General features: G+C 39.4%; 1 protein-coding gene across 8 annotated transcripts in view; it reads right to left on the bottom strand.

The window, feature by feature from the left end:
• The window catches only part of ARHGAP32 (Rho GTPase activating protein 32), a 298406-nt gene that overhangs the window by 223168 nt on the left and 51757 nt on the right, over positions 1 to 23481 (bottom strand). For 2 of the 8 annotated variants that reach the window (XM_053203879.1, XM_053203878.1), the window contains exon 2: positions 21071 to 21254. The exons of 5 other annotated variants lie outside the window; for them this stretch is intronic. The gene's annotated coding sequence lies outside the window, so the exon portion shown is untranslated. Of the gene's footprint in view, positions 1 to 21070; positions 22683 to 23481 lie in introns of those variants that run through there. One more of the 8 variants, XM_053203877.1, reaches the window with a different exon arrangement.

The following is a 23481-nucleotide window of genomic DNA, read 5'->3' as shown; positions in this document are numbered from 1 at the left end:
ATTTTGGCTCAGGTCATGATGCCAGGGTCCTGGGATCGAGCCCTGCATTGGGCTCCACATTCCACATGGAGCCTGCTTAAGATTCTCCCCTCCCTCTCCCCGCCTCTGCCGATCCCCGGCCCCTTCTCCCCTGTTTGCGTATGCTCTGCTCTCACTATCACTCTCTAAAAAAAATTTTAATTTTTTTTTAAATCTGCATCGTTAACAACTTCTAGATGATTCCTTTACAGTCTGATCACTGTTTCTGCCTAGAATCCATAATGGTAATATACTGAGCCAAGTTATATTTATTCATGCCTACAATTATTTAACACAAAACTGAACTAAAGAGTACAACAGTTCTCAAACCTAACTACACATTAGAATTATCTAGGAGCTTTTAATGTCTGAGACCCATCAACTAAACCAGATTCTCTAAGGATAGGGTGAAAGGACCAGTATTTATTAAAAGCCTCTTACCTGATTTTGTTGCAAGGTCATCTTTAAAATCCACTCACTCAAATAATACTATACATTCTCACTAGGGGGAGAAAGGTATATATAAAATAACTGAGGACCCTGATGCTTCAGACGCATACTTTCCCCAATCTCATATAAATAAAATTTTAAAATTACATTACTTACCAAAAAAAGTCTACGCAAAACCTCTATTATTTTAAGGAGTCAAACGCTTCTGGATGAGAACAGTTTTTAAAAGGCTTTCCAGGGGCACCTGGGTGGTTCAGTCGGTTCAGCGTCCCAACTCTATTTGGGCTCAGGTAAGATAGAGCCCTGCTCTGTCCTGACAACACAGAGCCTGCTTGGGATTCTCCTTCTCCCTCTCTTTCTGCCCCTCCCCTGCTGACACACGCCCTTTCTCTCTCAAAAATAAATTAAAAATAATTTTTAAAAACGATTTCCAGAGAAAATCATCACATATATTGAAGAAAGCATGATTTTAATGTCAATAATACATCATATACTTCATGTATTAGTGAACAAGAACAAATTTTAAAGACCTACATTTTAACTTTGCTCCCCTACTAAAACCAAAATAAATACATTTTGTGATTGTCATTACTGTGTGTGTGCTTGTTTTTAAAAGTCACAGGCAGCAGAGATGAGAAGAACAGACCCCTGTTTCAAGCTAAGTCCCGGAAGCTAGGGTGCTCTGTGCATTCCATCCGCAAATCTATTCACGCTTTAACAATATCTAGTAGTGTGCTGCTTCTTCTTTGCAAAATTTAATATACAAACATATCACCTGGGTATTTTGTTAAAGTGCACATTCTGGAAAATAAATAAATAAAAATGAAGATGCAGATTCTGATTCAGTACAGCCAGAGTGAGGAGATTCTGTATTTCAAATGGATGTACCCCTTGATTAGCAAGGGTCTAATGCAATGATGCCCTGTCCTATCAAAATAATAAAAATAGGTCAAATTAGTTTACATAATACTTTTTATTTAATCTAAAATATCCAAACTATTACCAGTTCCACTAGTATTCCATATTTTTAAATTAATAATGATATAACTTTTTTCTTCTAGCTATAATAATTATAAATCTGTGTTGAAAGACACACAATGAATAAAGAATAATTTGTACGAAATAACAGCACAAAGGAAGGGGAGAAACAGAAGCTGTACAGAAGCAAAGTTTTGCTTATTAATACCAATTAAGTTGGTATTAATTCAAACTAGATTGTTATAAATTAAGACACTTAATTATAATCCCTAAAGCAACCACTAACAGAATAACTCAAAAAATACTGTAAAATAAAAGACAAGTAAATTCAAATGGTGCACTAGAAAACACCTAACAGAAAAGAATGTCAGAATGGAGGAAGAGGAATAGAAAAAGACATATACAGAAAATAAGTAGCAAAATGGCAGATGTAAATTCTTAGTAAAATACGTTAAATATACATAAATTAAAAACTTCAAGGGTGCCTGGGTGGCTCGGTCGGCTCAAGTCATGATCTCGTGGTTCATGAGTTCGAGCCCTGAGTCGTGCTTCTGTGATGACAGCTCAGAGCCTGAAGCCTGTTTCGGATTCTGTGTCTCCCTCTCTCGCGGCCCCCTCCCCCAATCACATTCTGTCTCTGTCTCTGTCTCTCTCTCTCAAAAGTAAATACACATAATAAAAAAACAAAAACAAACAAAAAAAAAACTTCAACTAACCATTCCATTGGCAGAATGTTTTTTTAAAAAACATGATCCAACTATATACTTTCTACAAGAGACACACTTCAAATATAAAGTGAAAAGATGGAAAAAGTATTTCATAAAAACAGAGCTGGAACAGCTATACTAACAAATTAATATTTTAAGAGAAAAAAATTGCTACTAGAGACAATATTTTATAACGATAATAGAGTCCATCTGTCAATAAGGTGAAACAATCACAAACATACATGCACACAAAATTCAGGAAGTAAAAACTGACAGAATTGGGGCGCCTGGGTGGCGCAGTCGGTTAAGCGTCCGACTTCAGCCAGGTCACGATCTCGCGGTCCGTGAGTTCGAGCCCCGCGTCAGGCTCTGGGCTGATGGCTCAGAGCCTGGAGCCTGTTTCCGATTCTGTGTCTCCCTCTCTCTCTGCCCCTCCCCCGTTCATGCTCTGTCTCTCTCTGTCCCCAAAAAAATAAACGTTGAAAAAAAAATTAAAAAAAAAAAAACTGACAAAATTGAGAGGACAAACAGGGAACACAACAATACCAGTGGAGAGTTCAATGCCCCACTGTAAGTAAGTGTCAAAACAACACTTACAAGATCAGAAAGAACAGAAGGCTTAAACAACATAAACCACCCTGACCTAACGGACATCTATCTCTGGGATATTTCACCAATTAACACCGGAATACTTGAATGCACATGAACATTCCACAGGATAAACCATATGTTACGCCATGAAACAAGTCTTGATTAATTAAACCCAATGGAACGAAACTAGAAATTAAGAACAGAAAGACATGGGAGAAATTCACATATAAGTGAACATTAACACAATCGTAAATGACAAGTAGGTCAAAGAAGGGAAATTAGAAAATAACTGAAAGTAAATGAAAATGAAAACACAACAAACCAAAACCAATGGAATGCAGTGAAAGCAGGAGTCACAGAAATTTACAGCCATAAATGCCTGTATTTTAAGAAGTAGAAAAATTCATGGGGTGCCTGAGTGGCTCAGTCGTTGAGCATCCAACTTCAGCTCAGGTCATGATCTCACGGTTCCTGGGTTCAAGCCCCATGTCAGGCTCTGTGCTGACAGCTCGGAGCCTAGAGCTTGTTTCGGATTCTGTGTCTCCCTCTCTCTCTGCCTCTCCCCTGCTCGCACTCTGTCTCTCCCTCAAAAATAAACATTTAAAAAATATATTTTTTTAAGTAGAAAAATCCCTGATCAATAACCTAACCACCTACCTTCAAAAACAATGAAAGAACAAACTAAACCCAAAGCAAGCAGACATGAAATAGTCTCAGATACCAAACAGAAAAAAAAAAAAAAATGAAATAGGGATGCCTGGGTGGCTCAGTGGGTTCATCGTCCAACTCTTGTTTTCAGCTCAGGTCATGATCTCACGGTTCATGAGTTTGTGCCCCACATTGGGCCCTGGCTAACAGTGCCCAGCCTGCGTGGGATTCTCTCTCAGCCTCTCTCCTTCTCTCTGTCTCTCCGTCACTTGCTCATGTGCGCTCTCTCTCTCTCAAAGTAAATAAACTAAAAACAAAAAAATTTTTTAATGAAATAGCAGAAAAACTGGCAAAACCAAAAGTTATCCTCTGAAATGACCAACAAAATTGATAAACCTTAAGCCACTATTGGCTATAAACCATTAAGTACTACACATAATTTTACTCAATAGTCACAGGCACAAAGGTACATGTGGCTACTCCTACTTCACACAAAAGTAAAGTCAGGTTGTTTAATTATTACATCATTTACCCTGGGACAAAGAACCAGGAAATAGAGAAGTCAAAATTTAAGCCATGTGTTCTTTTCATAATGCTGTACTGCCTGAACTAGTTTTTAGATTTCTGAAAATCTATAATCTAAAAGCATTAAAAAAAAATACAGTTGTATTAAGTTCTTACTTTTGTCAAATATAAGCTTTGAATTATAATGTTCTTTTGGCTTAAACTGGGCATTACTACAAAAATGGTCTTCAATAACAGTATGACTTCCCATCCTTAGAAAAAGTGTGTCCTGAAAGAAGGCCTTAGAGATCAGTATAAATGCACAGGCGCAAATTAGTTAAGGCATCAATCGCATGTAAGTGGGTATTTGGGAAAAGACTATCACTCTTACTTTAAATAGTTCTTCTCAAATCATGTTTATAGTAATTTGATTCATAAATCTTTTAAGAAAAATTCGTTCCTAATTAAATCTTACACTATTGGCTCAATTATCAAACATTCTGAATTACCAAAGAGCTAATTAATACTGTTTTCACATTGTGTTATGATAAAATCTGTCCCCACCAACACCACAAAGCAACCCCAATGACTATGCATTAACTACAAACTGAGAGTTGACGTCTGCAGAAAGATAGCAAGGACACAAAAGGTAGTGTCATGGACATGCTATCAGCAAGGTTTGGGGCCACAAGAAAAAAATCATGTATCTGAATCCCCTAAAAAAGTCAATTTTTAAAAATTAAGTCACTAAAGGATTTTAATTTTTATCACCTTGACTAGACAGAACACAGTCTGCATGTTAAGAGACATGTATTGTAACATTAATACGGCGAGATAACAAACAACTAAAATATCTTAATCTGCTACATGAAATATGCAACTAGCTGCTACTAAAGCAGTAGAACATCAGGTGGCACTCTTGTAAAAGAAATAATTACTATAACACACAGGCTGAGAACATGGGCCTAAGATTTAACGTTACTGGTTGGTTGGCCCATCCAGATTATTTTATAAACCATACATCGACAAAACTACTTAATTTTTTCCCCAAATGTATATCTTTGAGGAAATGCTTCAAATGCTACTGAAAAAAAAAATCACTGTTTGGGAAACTGGATAAACGTCTCTCTTCTTCACTCTCCCTAATGTCTCTCATTTGAGTTTATAGTTAGGATGCATGTAAAACATACAACGAATATGCAACTGTACTCCATAATGCATTTACTGGTCATTCTGATTACCTTTTTTTAATTTGGTTACAAAACATCTTAGGGAAAAACATTTTTGTTAGGCTATGGGCAGGAAAGCAAATAATCATTTAACAGACATTTCCGTCTTCCCCAAACTGAATTTGTGACATCAAATTAAACTAGAATATACTTTTTCAAAATAACATTTCTCATGAGTAATATTTCACAAGCGTGTGCCTGAGAGTAAAACTTTTTGAAAAACAAGATTAAAATATCTTTGAATTAAATGATTTCAACAGAAACTATCAAATACTCCAATCAATTCGATGACTGGCTAATTTGTAAAATATAAAAATCTATCAAATAAGAGATTAGAACTTAATATGGTGTTCAACATTATGAATTTTTCATAGTTATATAGCACATAAACGCTTTCTAGCTCTTGTGCAAATATTTACTCTTCCAAGTTGATGCTATTTTATGTGAGAAACTCCTCCTAATATGTTTGTTCATTTTTGAGAGACAGAGAGACAGAGTGCAAGTGGGGGCGGGGCAGAGAGAGAGGGAGAGACAGAATCCGAAGCAGGCTCCAGGCTCTGAGCTGTCAGCACACAGCCCTACGCAGCTGACAGCTCACAGCCTGGAGCCAGCTTCGGATTCTGTGCCTCCCCCTCTCTGCCCCGCCCATGTTCATGCTCTGTCTCTCAACAATAAATAAATGTTAAAAAAATTATATAAAACTTTCCATTTTAAAAACTTAGAAAAGTCCTGGTTCTGATAGTGGAGTAGCTTGAATATTCCCAACAGGTTAAAAACTTATCAACTGTGGGGGCTCCTGGGTGGCTCAGTAGCTTGAGCATCCAACTTCAGCTCAGGTCATTATCTCCCAGTCAGTGAGTTCAAGCCCTGCATCAGGCTATCTGCTGTCAACATAGATCCTGCTTTGGATCCTCTGTCCCCCTCTCTCTCCGCCCCCCCCAACTCTCTCTCTCTCTCTCTCTCTCTCTCTCTCTCAAAAATAAACATTTTTAAAAAAAGGACTTTCAGGGGCACATGGGTGGCTCAGTCAGTTATGTGTCCAACTTCAGCTCAGGTTATGTGTTCAAGCCCTGTATCAGGCTCCATGCTGACGGTGCAAAGCCTGCTTGGGATTGTCTCTCCCTCTCTCTGCCCTTTCCATGCTCTCTCTCTCTCTCTCTCAAAATAAACAAAAAGTTCAAAAATAAATAAAATGAATTTTAAAAAAGAACTATCAACTGTGGACAAAATTCAAGACAAGTACTTTTTAAAAAAGACTGGATAGGGATTACAGAAGAACATCTAATGGAGGGATATATGGGTTTGGCCCAGTCATCCCAACTAGAAACAACATTGAAGGATTATCCCGTTTCAGAACCCCCCACAGGGTCAGCTCAAGCCTTTCTAAAGATCACCTTGGCCTAACTTCTCCCTCTACCCGTTTCTTCCTTTCCTTCCTCAGGTGTTGATACTAATAATATCCTAATAAACTTCCTTCCCATTAATCTCTGTCCCATAAAGTTTGCTTCCCAAAAGAACCCGACCTGCAACAGTAACTGAAAGTCAGCAAAACTAGCAGGGATTCAACCATTTAAAAAACAACTGTACTCACAGGTGAGATCACATAGATGGGCTTTTCCCCTGAGAGCATGTCCCAGTTCCCATGATATGGGAGTGTGTAGAGTTAAAGCAGAAAGCCACAGTCTTATTTGTTTGACATATTAAGTGACAGTTTGGGGTCACCAAAGTGAGTGTAAATTTGAGGATGGAAACTCCAGAAAAAAAGAGTGCTACAGAGGAAACCTACACTCTAAAAATAAGCTCAATTCACATTCTTGGCTGACTCTTTAACTCACATGTGCAAGAAAAACTAGAAAGCTAAAAGAGGCTGAGTAAGGTATCTCAGCTGCTGCCCACCATAGGAAAAACAGAATTTTCTAATTGAGCCAAGCCAAGCCAAGCCAAGTTAACTACTGGGTAAACACCTCAGGCTTTATAATGCGTATGTTAACAGCAAAGACAATGTCCCAGGATTAAAGAAGTTCCCTCAGACTAAGGCAAAACCAGTCCAGGCTGGCACAGTATAAAACCAAGGTACTGAATGTTCAATGTGATCAGCCAGTAATTCAAATGCCTACTAGAAGCAAAATTAATACTCAGGAAAAGATAACAAAAGACAGGCCTTCTATGATGCATCATCCATAATGACTAATATATAACAAAAAAAAAAAAAAAATGACTAAGCCATAGTAAAGAGAAAAGCTGTCAACAGAAAAAATCATGCAATCACCCAGATATTGGAATTAGCAGGTAGGTTAAATATAAATAGACCAAATACTTTAATTAAAATGAAGAGGTGCCTGACTGGATAAAAATGCAAGACCCAACTGTACATTGCTGAAAAGTAATACACTTTATTAATAAAAGCAAAGTGTTGGAAAAGGTCATCAAAAAGACATGAATACCGATTGACCCATGAGCTGGGCCTAGGCACTCAGATGCTCCTCCCCCCTCCTTGGAATGTGGGATCCACTTGGCTTTCCCACTCCCTCAGGCTGCTCCAAGGACACAGCCTGGAGACAGTGATGTGGTACTCAGAACACCTACATGCACGATATATTTGACTAAACCCAGTTAAGGCTTCTTTATAAACTTTTAAAATTTGGCAGGCAAGTGCCAGGATCTATTTATCTTACCGCTGCCCAACTCAAGCCTTGTATGTAAGTTCTCTTTGCTCATTAAAACTGTCACCTCCCAGGGCACCTGGGTGGCTCAGTCGGTTGAGCGTCCCGACTTTGGCCCAGGTCATGATCTCCCTGTCCGTGAGTTCAAGCCCCGCACTGGACTCTGTGCTGACAGCTCAGATCCTGGAGCCTCAGATTCTGTGTCTCCCTCTCTCTCTGCCCCTCCCCTACTCATGCTCTGACTCTCTCTCTGTCAAAAATAAAACATTAAAAAAAAATTTTTTTTTTTAAACTGTCACCTCCCAACCTGGAGTGGCCTACCTCTTTCTTGGGTCTCTTCCTGCCCTCTGCCTAAGGGGACGGGTTTCAGATTTTGCCTGGGAAGCTCCAAAGAGGGTTGTAAACCAACACAAAGATAGGCTAAGAGTAAAAGTTGACTGGCTGAACAGTCAACATAGCAAGCCAAAGAAAAGCTGGCTAAACTGTTACTACCATAGTCACTATAAGACAAAGTAGACAGACTTCAAGAAAAAAAAGTATAACCAAAGGTAAAATGGGACATTTGCAAATAATAAAAGTCAACTCATCAGGAAAATACAGCAATCATAGATGTATATGTTCCAAATAACATAAATTCAAAATACATGAAGTAAACACCAATGAAAATAAAGGGGAAAACAGACAACCATATAATAACGAGGATTTTTTAATGTCTATTATTTATTTTTGAGAGAGGGAGGGCAGAGAGACAGAGAGAGGGAGACAGAAGCCAAGGCAGGCTCCGAGCTGTCAGCACAGAGCCTGATGTGGGGCTCAAACCACGAGCCAAGAGATCATGACCTGAGCCAAAGTTGGATGCTTAACCAACTGAACTACCCAGGTGCCCCAATAACAAGAAAATTTAACAACTCTCTTCCTCTCTAGAAATCCTGGACAAAAAAACATTAAGGATACAGAAAATCTGAATATTATTAAATCAACTTGCTTTAACTGACAATCAGTAACAATACCTAGAAAAGACTCAAATTTATCTAGAAATTAAGCAACATATAAATAGCAAATGAGTCAAAGAAAAAATTAACAAGAAATTTGAAAATATTTCATAATAAATGATATTAAAATATACTACATCAAAACTTGTAGGATGCAATAAAAATAGTGTTTAGAGGGAAATTTAGAGCTTTAATGCTTAAAATAGAAAGAAAATGACTTGAAATCAATCATCTGTTGACCCATAACCTAGAATAAGCACAAGTGAATTAAACTCAAAATTAGTAGAAATAAACCATAAACAAAGATAAATGAAATAGTAAATAAAAAATCAGTAAACCTTTAAAACCCAAGATTAATAAAAGTAAAAACCACCTCACTGAACTGATGTTATACTCCAATAAAAAGTTTCAGGGAGCCTGGGTGGCTCAGTTGGTTGAGCATCCAATTCTTGATGGGTCTTGAGTTCCATGCTGGGCACAGATCCTACTTAAAAAAAAAAGAGTTCAAGGGGGTGTCTGGGTGGCTCAGTCGGTTAAGCATCCGACTTCGGCTCAGGTCGCGATCTCACTTTGTGAGTTTGAGCCCCGCTTTGGGCTCTGTGCTGACAGCTCAGAGCCTGGAGCCTGCTTCGGATTCTGTGCCTCCCTCACTCTCTGCCCCTCCTCTGCTCACACTGTCCATCTTTCTCTCTCAAAAATGAATAAACGTTAAAAAAAATTTTTTTTTTAAAGTTTAAGGGGCGCCAGGTGGCTCAGTGGGTTAAGCATCTAACTCTCAATTCAGTTCAGGACATGATCCCAGGGTTGTGGGAGGAAGCCCCAAGTCAGGTTCCGTGCTAAGCGTGGAACGTGCCTGAGATTCTCTCTCTCTCTCCCTCTGCCCCTCTCCCTGGCTCATACTCTCTAAAATTTAAAAAGACATTTTTTTTTTTAAGTTTCAAAAGCAAAGACAACTACTAGCTATGTGGTAAATGACATTTTTTCCTAACTGACTTAAGTGCACTGGGTCTAAAAAACTGGGCCTTAGAAGGCTGTCTACTTCCATCAAGAGTGTAAGTGTCCTTTTAGGCCCACTACAAAGAAGATACCCTTAACGGCCCCTAAACGTATAAAAAGGTGCTCAATTCTCATTAGCCTTGAGAAAATGACAACAAAAAACATAATAAGATACACCCATTACATGGTTAAAACTGAAAAACTGACAATACAAATGCTGGTAATGATGTAGGACAGCAGTTCTCAAAGGACAGCTGAGGATCCCCAAGAACTTTTCAGGGGTCTATCAAAAGAAAACAATTTTCATAGTAACTTATTACCTCTTCACTGTGTTACCATGATGGGTAACAAAGGCGGTACAACCATGAACAAAGGCAGTGCAATAAACTGTAGTATTAAGTCATTGTATTCTTCACCAATGTGCACTCACAATTTCAAATTGCAAAGTCTACCTTCCTTTAAAATTCTTTTTTAAATTTTTTTAATGTTGATTTATTATTGAGAGAGAGAGAGAGAGCAGGGGAGGGGAGGGGCAGAGAGAAAGAGAGACAGAATCTGAAGCAGGCTCCAGGCTCCAGCTGTCAGCACAGAGCCCAACATGGAGCTTGAACTCAGGAACCATGAGATTATGACCTGAGCTGAAGTAGGATGCTTCATTGACTAAGCCACGCAGGTACCCCTAAAAATCCTTTTTTGTTTAATGTTTATTTGTTTTGTGAGAGAGAGCATGTGCAGGGGAGGGATAGAGAGAGAGGGAGAGAGAATCCCAAGGAGGCCCCACTTTCAGCACAGAGCTCGACAAGGGGGCTTGATTTTATGAACCATGAGATCATGACCTAAGCTGAAATCAAGAGTCAGACGTTTAATTGACTGAGCCACCCAGGTGCCCCATACTTTCATTTAAAATTCTTAAAGAAAACAGCAAAAATTATTAATTTTATTCAGTCTTGATCCTGAATCCATATCTCTCTATATAATATTCTATGTGATGAAATGGAAAGTGTGTATAAAGCACTTTAGACTTCAAAATACAACAGATGATTATGTTTAGGAAATCATTATAGTGATTAAGATACAAGATGAACTAGCCCCATTTTTTCATTGAACACCGTTTTTATTTGAAAGAACAGAGGACAAATTACAGTTACTCAAACTATGTTATCTGGCAGATATTTTCTCAATAATGAAGTAAGCCTGTCACTTCAAGGAAAACAACTGCCAGCATTCATGGCAAATGATAAAATTTGAACTTTCAAGTAGCTAGATTTGGGGAAAATCTGTATCTGATATCGTGAGCCTGACAGCTTTTCTGATGAGATTAATGACTATATGAATAAATGGTCTCATGAGACCAAAATCAAGGTGTCAACCAGGCTTAATCCCATCTGTCAGCTCTGGGAAGATTCTTCTTCCAAGCGCATTCAGGTTGTTGCACAAATCCAGTTCCTTGCAGTTGTAGGACTGAGGTTCCCATTTCTTTGCTGGATGTCACCCAAGGGCCACTCTCAGCTTCTAGAGGACACTCACATTCTTCATCACATGTCCCCTCGCTTTTATTTCTGAGCCTGCAATGATGCACGTAATCCTTCTCATGCTCTGAAATCTCTCTTGGCATCCCCTTCTGCCACCAGTCTGAGAAAACTTTCTAGAAGGGCCTGTGTCAGGGGCACCTGGGCGGCTCAATCGGTTAAGTGTCCAACTTTGGCTCAGGTCATGATCTCGCAGTCCGTGGGTTCGAGCCCTGCACTAGGCTCTGTGCTGACAGTTCAGAACCTGGAACTTGCTTCAGATTCTGTGTCTCCCTCTCTCTCTCTGCCCCTCCCCACTTGTGTTCTCTCTCTCTCTCTCAAAAAAAAAAAAAAAAAAAAATTGAAAGGGCCTGTGTCATTAGATCGGGTCCATTCAGATAACATCCATATTTTAAGGGCAACTGACTTGAGACTTTAATCACATCTGCAAATACCCCTCATATGGAAAAAAAAAATGTCTCTTCATAAATCATGCTGGAAAAACTGGAAAGCTACATGCAAAAGAATAAAACTGGACTACTTTATTACACCGTATACAAAACTAAACTCAAATGGACTAAAGATCTAAATGTGAGACCTGAAACCATAAAACTAGAAGAAAACATATGCAATAATCTTATGGAGACGCTGACTTTAGCAACATATTTATGAATATGTCTCCTTAGGCAAGGGCAAGAAAAGCAAAAGTAAATTTCGGGGACTACACCAAAATAAAATGCTTTTCCACAGCAAAGGAAAGCATCCGCAAAACAAAAAAGGCAGCCTGTTGATTGGGAGAAGATATCGGCAAATGATACAACTGATAAGGAATTAATATCCAAAATATATCTAGAACTTACACAATTCAACACCAAAAGAACATTCCAATTAAAAAAAAAAAAATGGGCAGAGGACCTTAACAGACATTTTTCCAAAGACATACAGATAGCAAACAAACACATAATAATTGTGTCTCACACCAGGCAGAATGGCTAGTACCAAAAAGACAAGAAACAGGTGTTGGTGAGGATGTGAAGAAAAAGGAATCCTTGTGCTCTGTTGGTGGGAATGTAATTTGGTGCAACCACTGTGGAAACAGTATGGACGTTCCTCAAAAAACTAAACATAGAAATACCATCTGATCCAGTAATTCCACTACTGGGTATTTACCCAAAGAAAATGAAAACACTAATTCAAAAAGATATCAGCACCCCTATGTTTATTGCAGCATTATTTACAAAAGCCAAGATATGGAAACAACCCCAATGTCCATCAACGGATGAATCACAAAGAAAATGTGGTATATAAATATATATACACAATGGATATTAATCAGCCTTAAAAAAAATCATCTTGCCATTGTGACAACATGGATGGGCCTAGGGGGTGTTCTGCTAAGTGAAGTAAGTCAGTAGCAGAAAGACAGATACCACATCACTTCACTTATGTGTGGAATCTAAAAAACAAAACAAACAGACTCTTAAATGCAGGGAACAAACTGCCGGCTGCCAGAGTACAGGTGAGTGGGGAGATTGGCAACATAGGTGAAGGGGATTAAGAGGTACAAACCTCCAACTATAAAATAAATAAATCACAGAGATGAGAAGTATAGCATAAGGAATGCAGTCAATAATACGGTAACAATGTTTGGTGACACAGGGTGACTACCCTTATTGTGAGCATTGAGTACAGAATTGTCAAATCACTATGTTGTACATCTGAAATTAATATACACTGTAGGTCAACTATACTTCAATAATAAATTTTTAAAAACTCCCTCTGAACAGTACCTAGATCAGTGTCTGATCGAATCATCAGGGGAAAGGAATCAAGGGCTGGGGGGTGGAAATCATCGTTAGAATGTTGCCTGCCACACTGCTCACAAGCTGCTGCTAGCCAATGACAGAGTGCCACAGGGATATAAAGGCAAGCCTGTCCCTAGGAAGCATGTGGTTCCCCTGAGAAGTGACCTGGGCTCAGTGGTACCCCATCAGCTTTAACAGAACTTTAGAACTGCACCACAGTCCGGGCTTCTCCTACCCACCTTTCTTTTCTTCCCTGTCTCTTCCACAGGGGTCAAATCTGCATAGATCTTCTTCCAGCTGGAGGGATGGAACAGTCCCTGATTGGGGTATGGATTATTCAAACATACAGATTTGTCAAAACGCATCAAATACATACTTAAAATATGTTATGCTTAATATTTTACTATATGTAAGTTATACAAAAGAAAGGAAAGAAAGGAAAGAAAGGGAAGGAAGGAAGGAAAGGAAGGAAGGAAGGAAGGAAGGAAGGAAGGAAGGAAGGAAGGAAGGAAGGAAGAAAGAAGAAAGAAAGAAAGAAAGAAAGAAAGAAAGAAAGAAAGAAAGAAAGAAAGAAAGAAAGAAGGAAAGAAAGAAAGAAAGAAAGAAAGAAAGGAGGAAGGGAGGGAGGGAAGAAAGAAAACTATGCTAGGGGCACCACGGTGCCTTAGTTGGTTAAGCATCCAACTTTGGCTCAGGTCATGATCTCATGGTCTGTGGGTTCGAGCCCTGCATTGGGCTGTGTGCTGACAGCTCAGAGCCTGGAACCTGTTTCAGATTCTGTGTCTCCCAGTCTCTCTCTGCCCCTCCCCAACTCACACTCTGTTTCTCTCTCTCAAAAATAAACATAAAAAAAATTTTTTTAACTATGCTAAATAATTATCAATACTGTTTAAAAAAAAAAAAAAAAGCCCTGAGCCTTTAATCTTTTGTGGAGACATGCATTAAGCATTGAAATAGTTACTGACTGGGGTGCCTGGGTGGCTCAGTCAGTTAAGCCTCTGACTTCAGCTCAAGTCATGATCTCACGGTTTTTGAGTTTGAGCCCCACATCAGGTTCTATGTTGACAGCTCAGACCCTGGAGCCTGTTTCAGATTATGTATCTCCCTCTCTCTCTCTCTCTCTCTGCCCCCTCCCCAGCTCACACTTTCTCTCTCTCAAAAATAAACACTAAAAATTAAAAAAAGAAATAAAAGAAAGAAACAGTTACTGATTAAATAATATGATGGCAGAGATTGCTTCAAAATAATCCTGGATGATAGGAATAACTCTGAATAAAACAAAATTGGTCAGGGGCACCTGGGTGGCTCGGTCAGTTAAGCATCTGACTCCAGACTGCAGCTCAGGTCATGATCTCAGAGTTAGTGAGACTGAGCTCCGTGCTGGGCTGTGCATTGACTATACGGAGCCTGCTTGGGATTCACTATCTTCCTCTCTCTCCCCCTCCCCTGCTCTCATGCACTCACACACTCTCTCTCTCTCAAAAACAAGCATTTTTTTAATGGTCATATAATAGTCTATTGAAGCTAAATGAGAAATAAAAAGCAAAAAGATACTTAACCAACCTAACCAACACTTGGCAGTGAACAAGAATTCTAATACACAATTGGTTTGCGTACAAATTGGTACACCCTCTTTAAAGATAAATCTGTCTAGGGGTGCCTGAGTGGTTCCGTCGGTTAAGCACCGACTTTGGCTCGGGTCATGATCTCGCGATTCACGATCTCGCGATTCGAGCCCCATGTTGGGCTCTGTGCTGACAGCTGAGCCCGGAACCTGCTTCAGATTCTGTGTCTCCCTCTCTCTCTCTGCTCCTTCCCCACTCGTGCTCTGTCTCCTAAAAATAAATAAACATTAAAAACAAATTTTTTTTTTAAAGATAAATCTGTCTAAATCTACCAACACTGAAGTTATATGTACTCTTCAACCCAGCAATTTACTTTTAGGATACCCTAAAGAACTCACCCATGTGCACAAGGAAACATGTACAGGGCTGTTGAAGGCAGCACAATCAGCAAAAAATTTGCAACAATCTAAGTATCTTTGAATGAGGTAATGGATGAAGTAACTGTGGAATATTCATACAAAATATAAACAACCAAAATGAACAATATCTTTGTATATTAACATGGATGATATCCAAAAAAATGATGAGGAAAGGGGTGCCTGGTTGGCTCAGCTGGAAGGGCATGTGACTCTTGATCTCAGGAGCATGCCCCATGATGGCCATAAAGCTTACTTAAAAATAAGTATTTTTTTAAAAATGGAATACACTCATTTATTTTTTTTAAATGAGAAACATGCACTTGTTACATAGTTTTAATACACACTAAGTAATGCTATATATTATTTTTTTTTAATGTTTATTTACTTTGAGAGTAAGCGCACACACAAAGCAGGGGAGGGGCAGAGAGAGAATCCTTGCAAGCAGGCCCTGTGCTGTGGAAAGAACTCCTCATCACATGAACTTCATGCTTCTCCAAAGGGGAGCCTCTAACAGCATAACTGGGTTCTATAAGGGGAAAAAAGCCAAAGGTAGTTATTCCTAATTGTGATTAACCACCTCACCATTCTCTTAGTTTTCTAGGTTTTCAAGTAGGACTTCACAGGTTCCCATCACTGGAGTGGATTGAATTTCAGCCCCCAAAAAGATATGTCCATGCCCTAATACCCAGACCCAGTGAATATCACATCATTTAGGAAAAAGATCTTTGCAAATGTTAGTTAAGGATCTTGAGATGAAATGATTCTGGAGTTAATTCTAAATGCCATGACAAGTGTGCTCACAAGACAGAAGAGGAGACCAGAGCACAAAGGACAAGTCTATGTAAAGACAGAGGTGATGACCAGTTATACAGCCACAAGCCGAGGAGTGCAAAGAGCTACCAAGAGCTAGAAGAGTCAAACAATCTGGGGTACCAGGTGGCTCCGTTGGTTAAGCATCTGACTCTTGGTTTCAACTCAGGTCATGATCTCACAGTTTGTGGGATCATGCTTGGGGTTCTCTCTCTCTCTCTCTCTCTCTCCCTGCCCCTCCCTGTGTGCTTGCCCTCTCTCTCTCACTTTCAAAAAAAATGAATAAAGTTTAAAGAAAGGGAAGGGAAGGGAGGGGAAGGGAGGGGAAGGGAGGAGAGGGGAGGGGAGGGAAAGGGAAGGGAGGGGAGAGGAGGGGAGAGGAGAGGAAGGGAGGGGAGAGGAGGGGAGAGGAGGGGAAGGGAGGGGAGAGGAGGGGAGAGGTGGGGAGAGGAAGGGAGGGGAGGGGAGAAGGGAGAGCAAGGGAAGGGAAGGGAAGGGAAGGGAGGGGAAGAGAGGGGAGGGGAGGGGAGGGGAGGGGAGGGGAGGGGAGGGGAATCAGTAAGCATCAGGTCATGATCTCATGTTTCTTGAGTTCAAGCCCCACATCAGGTTCCACGCTGACAATGTGGAACCTGCTTGGGATTCTCTCTCCCTCTCTCTCTGTCCCTCCCCTGCTCACATTCTCTCCCTCTCTCTCTCTCAAAATAAATAAATAAACTAAATTAAAAAAAACAGTAAAACCAGGAGTAAGTGATATTATTGGGGTACTGAGTCTCTGGTCACAAGAAATTACAGACATCTGAGCGTATGTACAACAGGATGTGATTTGCAAAAGCTAATCTGGTTAAAATGCTACATTAAAAGATGTGTTTAAACCTAACGTCAATTTATGAATAAGTTGTATCTTATCGATTCTAATTACACAGAAACAAAAGTAACTGGATTACGCAGAAATTCTGACAGTTAAGCTCAACTACTTTTCCTCAACCCACATCTCCAAGGCTGTTCTGACCAGCTCGCCCCCAGTTTCAGCGGGGATGGCATGGCCCTGACCCCACTGATGCAGACTATGTTTTGGAAATTCCAAGCCTGTATCCCCCTAAAAATCCCAACTACTGTATAAGCAAATCCTGTTGCTTTCTCCGCAAAACGTACCCTGAGTTGCACTGTTTCTCTCCCGTCCTCTACAAGCTCAGCGGAAGCCATCACCACCCTTCACCTGGACCAGCTGTTGCACCTCATCCACCTGCCTGTTCCCAGTCCTGCCCAGACGGGTCTGGTAATCATTAGCAAAGGGGTAGTGAGAGTGGTATTTCCAAAATCTAAATACTCGCCTCATCACTCATCACTCACCTATTTACATTTCTGATGGCTCTTCACTTCACTGTCAAGCTCCAGCCCTGCCCATCTCTCACTTTCCCCTTGGTCCATTGCCTTCCAACCACAGTGGCTTTTTTGTTCCTGCTGCAGACCACGTTCGTCCCTTTCACAGCGCCTCTGCACTACTACCCCCAGAGTTCCAGATTGTGACCCAGCTGCCTCTTCACCCGGGCCTCACCTCAGAAGTCCCTCCTGAGGCCATCCGGGACCACACTGACTAAAACAACCCTCCAATAACTTGCCATCACTCTTACCTCTAATAAGTAGAAATTGGCTAACGACCCCATCACCCAACTCACAACACTCTTGTCTATTCTTTACACAACACTGCAATATTTCTGAAATTATCTTCTTTTACTTATTTAAGCAGAATGCAGATCCTATAAGAGCAGGAGTCCTGTCTGTATTCACAACACACGGAAGCAGGAATTTGTTGTGGCACAGGCACTTTGGAAAACAGATTGGCATTGTTTCCTGAAGTGGGACATTCACATATGCTATGATCTAACAGCTCATTTTCCTAAGAAAAACTCTTGCACATGTACAACAGAAACAAGTCTAAGCGTTTTCTCAGAAGCACAATTCACCAGTAACAAAACAAAAACTGGGGAACAACTAAAATGTCCACAAACAGAAGACCACATAAATAAATTCTGGTTAACAGTCACAGAAGGAAACATACATACAAGATGAATAAATTCTAGTGACAAGTGAAAACAAGGATAAATTTTAGCAATGTAATATTAAGTGGAAGAAATCCCCAAGATTAAATAGAGCATCATATTCTTTTCATAAAAGTTGACACAATGAGTTTTTTAAAAAATATTTTTAGAAATACATAAATGCAACAATATAAATTAAAAAGGAAAGGAGGTGAATAATGTACATAGGAACCACTACTTCAAATGTTTACAACTAGCTTGGGTTTTTTTTTCTTTTTTTTTAATTACAAAAACAATGTAATGAGGGTAAAGTACAAAAGACACAGTTCAGAATTTCAGGTTTGCCCCCGTCCCAGCACGACAGGAATACAAACCCAGATCACAGGTTCAGTGACACAAGTTTCTCCCAGTAGATGCCAGAATGCTGCCCAGGACAGTTCAAGTTTTTTGCAAGCCCTTTCTGGAGAATGCTATGATGTAACGTGCAGCAATGCATGATAGCAGATTTAAAAACTACATAATTTTAAATAGAAAAAAAAAAAAAAAAAGTCCTGAAATGAACTCTTTACCTCTAGCAATAACACACTGGCTAAAGACTACCCTCCCTACTTAGCTGCCAACATTCTTCTTTACTCTTTTGGAACCTGTACAATATTTCTGCCTGGAAGTTAAGAGACAAATGACTTTCAAGACCAAAGTATTTATGGAATCAAGACAATAATGCAACAACCTAAAAGTGTAACAGGCACTGGTTAAAAAAAAAAAACTGGGATATGGTCACTCAAGAGAATATCAGGCAGTCTTTAAAAAAAAAAAGAGGGGCGCCTGGGTGGCTCAGTCAGTTAAGCGGCCGACTTCGGCTCAGGTTGTGATTTCGCGGTCCGTGAGTTCGAGCCCTGCGTCAGGCTCTGTGCTGACAGCTCAGAGCCTGGAGCCTGTTTCAGATTCTGTGTCTCCCTCTCTCTGACCCTCCACCGTTCATGCTCTGTCTCTCTCTGTCTCAAAAATAAATAAACGTTAAAAAAAATTTAAAAAAGAAAGAAAGAAAGATCAAGGAGACACTTTATATAATGATACAGAATTCTGTATTATGTAAAAAAAAAAATTTCAAGATACAGAAAAATGCATACAGTATAACACTGCTACAATTTCTGTTTAAAGGAGGAAAAAGAAAATATATATACAAAAAATAATTATACTCAAAATATCTAGGATGTAGGATGTATTGTAAATTCTTCTATTTCTTTTGAACATCTGATTATTCAAAAAATAAATTCTATATATTTTTAAATAAGACTATAATGCACACCAAATATATTCCAAAGAGCATTGGTATTTTTCCAAAGAAAAACTACTCCAAGGTAGCTATTCTTACCTTCCTAGTTTTGTATATTCACAAACCTGGATGACAAAAATATTGTCTACTGTTCAGTGGTTCTGATCTTATTTGAAGCTTTTCAAGGATTTTAAATTAGATTTCATCAAGCTAACGTGAACAACTCCTTTCACATTTAAAATGCTATTATCTCGGGGCGCCTGGGTGGCGCAGTCAGTTAAGCGTCCGACTTCAGCCAGGTCACGATCTCGCGGTCCGTGGGTTCGAGCCCCGCGTCAGGCTCTGGGCTGATGGCTCAGAGCCTGGAGCCTGTTTCCGATTCTGTGTCTCCCTCTCTCTCTGCCCCTCCCCCGTTCATGCTCTGTCTCTCTCTGTCCCACAAATAAATAAAAACGTTGAAAAAAAAATTTTTTAAATGCTATTATCTCTCACCTATATGTAAATTAGGTTGGCTTATTTTTCTTATTAGCCCTTCTTTGTGCTTGAAAAGATTTATATCTATTATTATCAAAACTGTACCAACAACCAGTATCAATTCATGTCCCATCTTTTGATTCAGTAGCAAGACAGTTCATATTTTTAAGTGTAAAAATAATTGGCCTTATTTGGTTTGGGGAAGAACTGTGGGTTTTTTCCCCCCTTAGGTGTTAGGTAAATGAGTATTTATGTCTAAAATGACCTGTCATTTCCTTCATACACCCAACCACATACTTCAAAAGTGGAATGCTGGTTGGACTTCTTGGTGTGGAGCATGTCAAACTGTTAAATTTTAAACCAGATAATGAAGCCCAAAACTGACCATCTTCACATTACTTCTCAAAATGGAAGTACTATAGCAAGTGCCAAGGAAGAAAAAGTTAAAATGTCACATCTTCCTAGGGGGTCAATTTTAAACACTGTTATATTTATACAAATTTCAACATATTATGGTGTGTTCATTCCAAAAAGTCATGTGGATTTTAAGATAAATATGAGGGGCCATTGGGTGGCTCAGTCGATTGAGCGTCTGACTTCCGCTCAGGTCACGATCTTGCAGTTTCTGAGTTGGAGCCCCACATCGGGCTCTGTGCCGACAGCTCAGAACCTGCAGCCTGCTTCAGATTCTTTGTCTCATCTCCCTCTCTCTCTCAAAAACATAAAAACATTAAAAAAAATTTTTTTTAAAGATAAATATGAAATTTGATCTACATCTAACATTAGGTGTACCTCAGTAGAAAGTCTGTGATTAGCCTACCATCAGCTGATTTTATTCTAAATGAGAAAAAATGTACACAAATAAGAAAACAGGATTCTAATCACAAGGTACCTATTTTTTTTTCCAGAAATTTGCATTTAATTTGAAAGCAGTTAAGATAACAAATCAACTAAAATGTCTAGTGTATTTAAAAATAGTCCCTATTTTGGGGGCGCATGGGTGGCTCAGTCGGTCAAGCATCCGACTTCGGCTCAGGTCATGATCTCGCGGTTCGTGGATTCGAGCCCTGCATCAGGCTCTGTGCTGACAGCTCGGAGCCCGGAGCCTGCTTCGGATTCCCTGTCTCCTTCTCTATCTGCCCCTCCCCCACTCGCGCTCCATCTCTCTGTCTCTCAAAAATAAATAAATGTAAAAAAAATTTTTTTTAAATATTCCTTATTTTGGCTCTCAGTTTTCATTAAGTCCTTGCTGTCTGGACCACCGCTAAATGGCGTAGAAATATTTACTGACTTGACAGCACAGGATACGTGACATTCAGCAGAGGAGTAACGCCAAACTAAAGAAATAACTTTTTCCTGTTCCACTACAGTGGGTAAGTTTTCCTTGTCTCCTACCTCGGAATTCCTTTAAGGACGATGCTTGGCGGCTCCAGCCTTTCATTACGCCATCTCTTCAGTAACTGCTGATGCCTTCTTCAGTGTAGCACATGTACGCACAATGCTTAACGTGCTTTGTAGAATAGGAACACAAGGTCCTTATTCTTAACACCTTAAAAGCAGTAATGGTGACCAACCAGCTCTATATGTGTAAAAGAAGGAAAAATCATTTTCACACAGATGAAGCACACGTTCTGCTTGCAGGCTGCAGCTGCAACCTCTATTTCTTTCTGTCAAGTTTTCCCAGATAATTTCCTCTAGGCAAACACTGGTTGTTACCTGCTAGACTGCTTTCCCTGCTACCGCTTTCCAGTAACCTAAGGTTTTGCACAGTACTATGTCTCGAAGGGCATTTTTGTTGGAGCAGCCTCCAGCAGTGCACCCCTGTGCAGCACTTCAAAGAGCAGACCATCAGAAGGACCCAGTACTTGCATTTACCTTTGCACAAGTCTTCATGACAATTTGCACAATTCCAACCCAGCATATCCAGCTTATTCTAAGGCAACTTTCAAGTTAACTGCCCCTTAAATTATTTCTTAAAGGTCTATCCCATTTTCTGACCCACTGACTCTGCTTAACCGTAAATTTCCACATTTCTCTACAAAGTTAGAGCAGAAAAGGGGGTAGGATATCAAGAAAGAGTCAAAGGAGGTTTCTAAGTATTTTCTACAAGTAATGACCAGAATAGTGCTATTAACTGCTATATCAAATAAGTGGTAAATAACTGAACATTTTCTGTATCAGTCATTATTGCAGCGTTGTCTTTCTAAGCCCATTATGTACATCTTATTGCCTTCTTAATTCATATTCAGAGGACTCGGGAGAAATAATGTTTTTTCTTATTATTGCCTCTTGGTTCATTAAAATCTATACTTCATAGAATGAAGCTACTTATCTCACCTGAGAGATGCAAGACCATAAAAGCATCTGAAGAGTAAAGCCACAAAATGTTAACAACAAACAGCTTGCAGAAGCATAACAAAATTATCTGATAAAGTTGATATCTGTGACTTGAAAACTTCAATATGTGATTTTATTTTACTGAGCCATATTGTGCACTTGGCTTCCACTAACATCGATGAGATGAGTGAGCACATCCATAGTATACTTTTAAAATGCAATTACAGAGCTTCAAAAATATAGATCTCAAAAAGGTTTCAAGTTTTTATTTCACTTCCAGTTAGTTAACACACACTGTTATATTAGTTTCAGGTGCACAACACAGAATTCAACACTTCCTTTTACACCACCCTGTGCTCATCACATAGATCTTAAAAGTTTTTAATCTTTAGGGGCATCTGGGTGTAGGTCAAGCATCCTACTCTTGCTTTCAGCTCAGGTCATGATCTCACAGTTCGTGAGATCAAGCCCCACACTGTCAGCACAGGGCCTGCTTGGGATTCTCTCTCTCCTGCTCTCTCTCTGCCCCTCCCTCACTTGCTCTGCTTCTCTCTCAAAATAAATAAATAAACTTTAATTAAAACTTTTAATCTTTACAAGCAGAAATTATGGCACTTATTAATAACTTCTAATATTTTTTTTAAGTTTTGTTTTAATTTTTTTTAACATTTATTTATTTTTTGAGACAGAGAGAGACAGAGCATGAACGGGGGAGGGTCAGAGAGAGGGAGACACAGAATCTGAAACAGGCTCCAGGCTCTGAGCTGTCAGCACAGAGCCCGACGTGGGGCTCGAACTCACGGACTGCGAGATCATGACCTGAGCTGAAGTCGGACGCTCAACCGACTGAGCCACCCAGGCACCCCAAGATTGTATTTTTAAGGAAATTCCATACCTCACATGGGGCTCAAACTCACAACCCCAAGATTAAGAGCTGCACACTCCACCAACTGAGCCAGTGAGGCATGGCAGCCCTCTAATATTATTTGATTAAATAATTCATTAATTCAAAATATATCTGCTTTTTAAAACAAAAAATGCAAAACAAATGGACTAGATTTTATAACAATTGGATGGATTTAAAACATGTTAGGTAATACCATCAAATATCTTTGGAAAACTAGAAACAGTATATCAAAACAGTCAAAATACAAAAACATATACACTCAGCAGTCCATGTACATAAAATTTTAATATAATATTATTTACCATTATGTACCAACTATATTATACAGTATCTTATCTAATTCTTTCATCAACCCTGTTCAGTAGCTAAGTAATACTATACCCATTTTATTCATTAGAAAAACAGACTCAAGAAAAGTTACATATTTTCTCTCTCCCTTCCTCTCTCTGTCTCTGCCTCCACCCCCACGCATGCACACATGCTCTCTCTCTCTCAAAATAAATAAATAAACATTAAGAAAGAAGAAAGAAAGAAAGAAGAAAGAAAGAGAGAGAGAGAGAGA

This window comes from Acinonyx jubatus, chromosome D1, assembly GCF_027475565.1.
Source record: "Acinonyx jubatus isolate Ajub_Pintada_27869175 chromosome D1, VMU_Ajub_asm_v1.0, whole genome shotgun sequence".
Taxonomy (NCBI): Eukaryota; Metazoa; Chordata; class Mammalia; order Carnivora; family Felidae; genus Acinonyx; species Acinonyx jubatus.
This window is presented reverse-complemented; position numbering and strand designations above follow the sequence as displayed.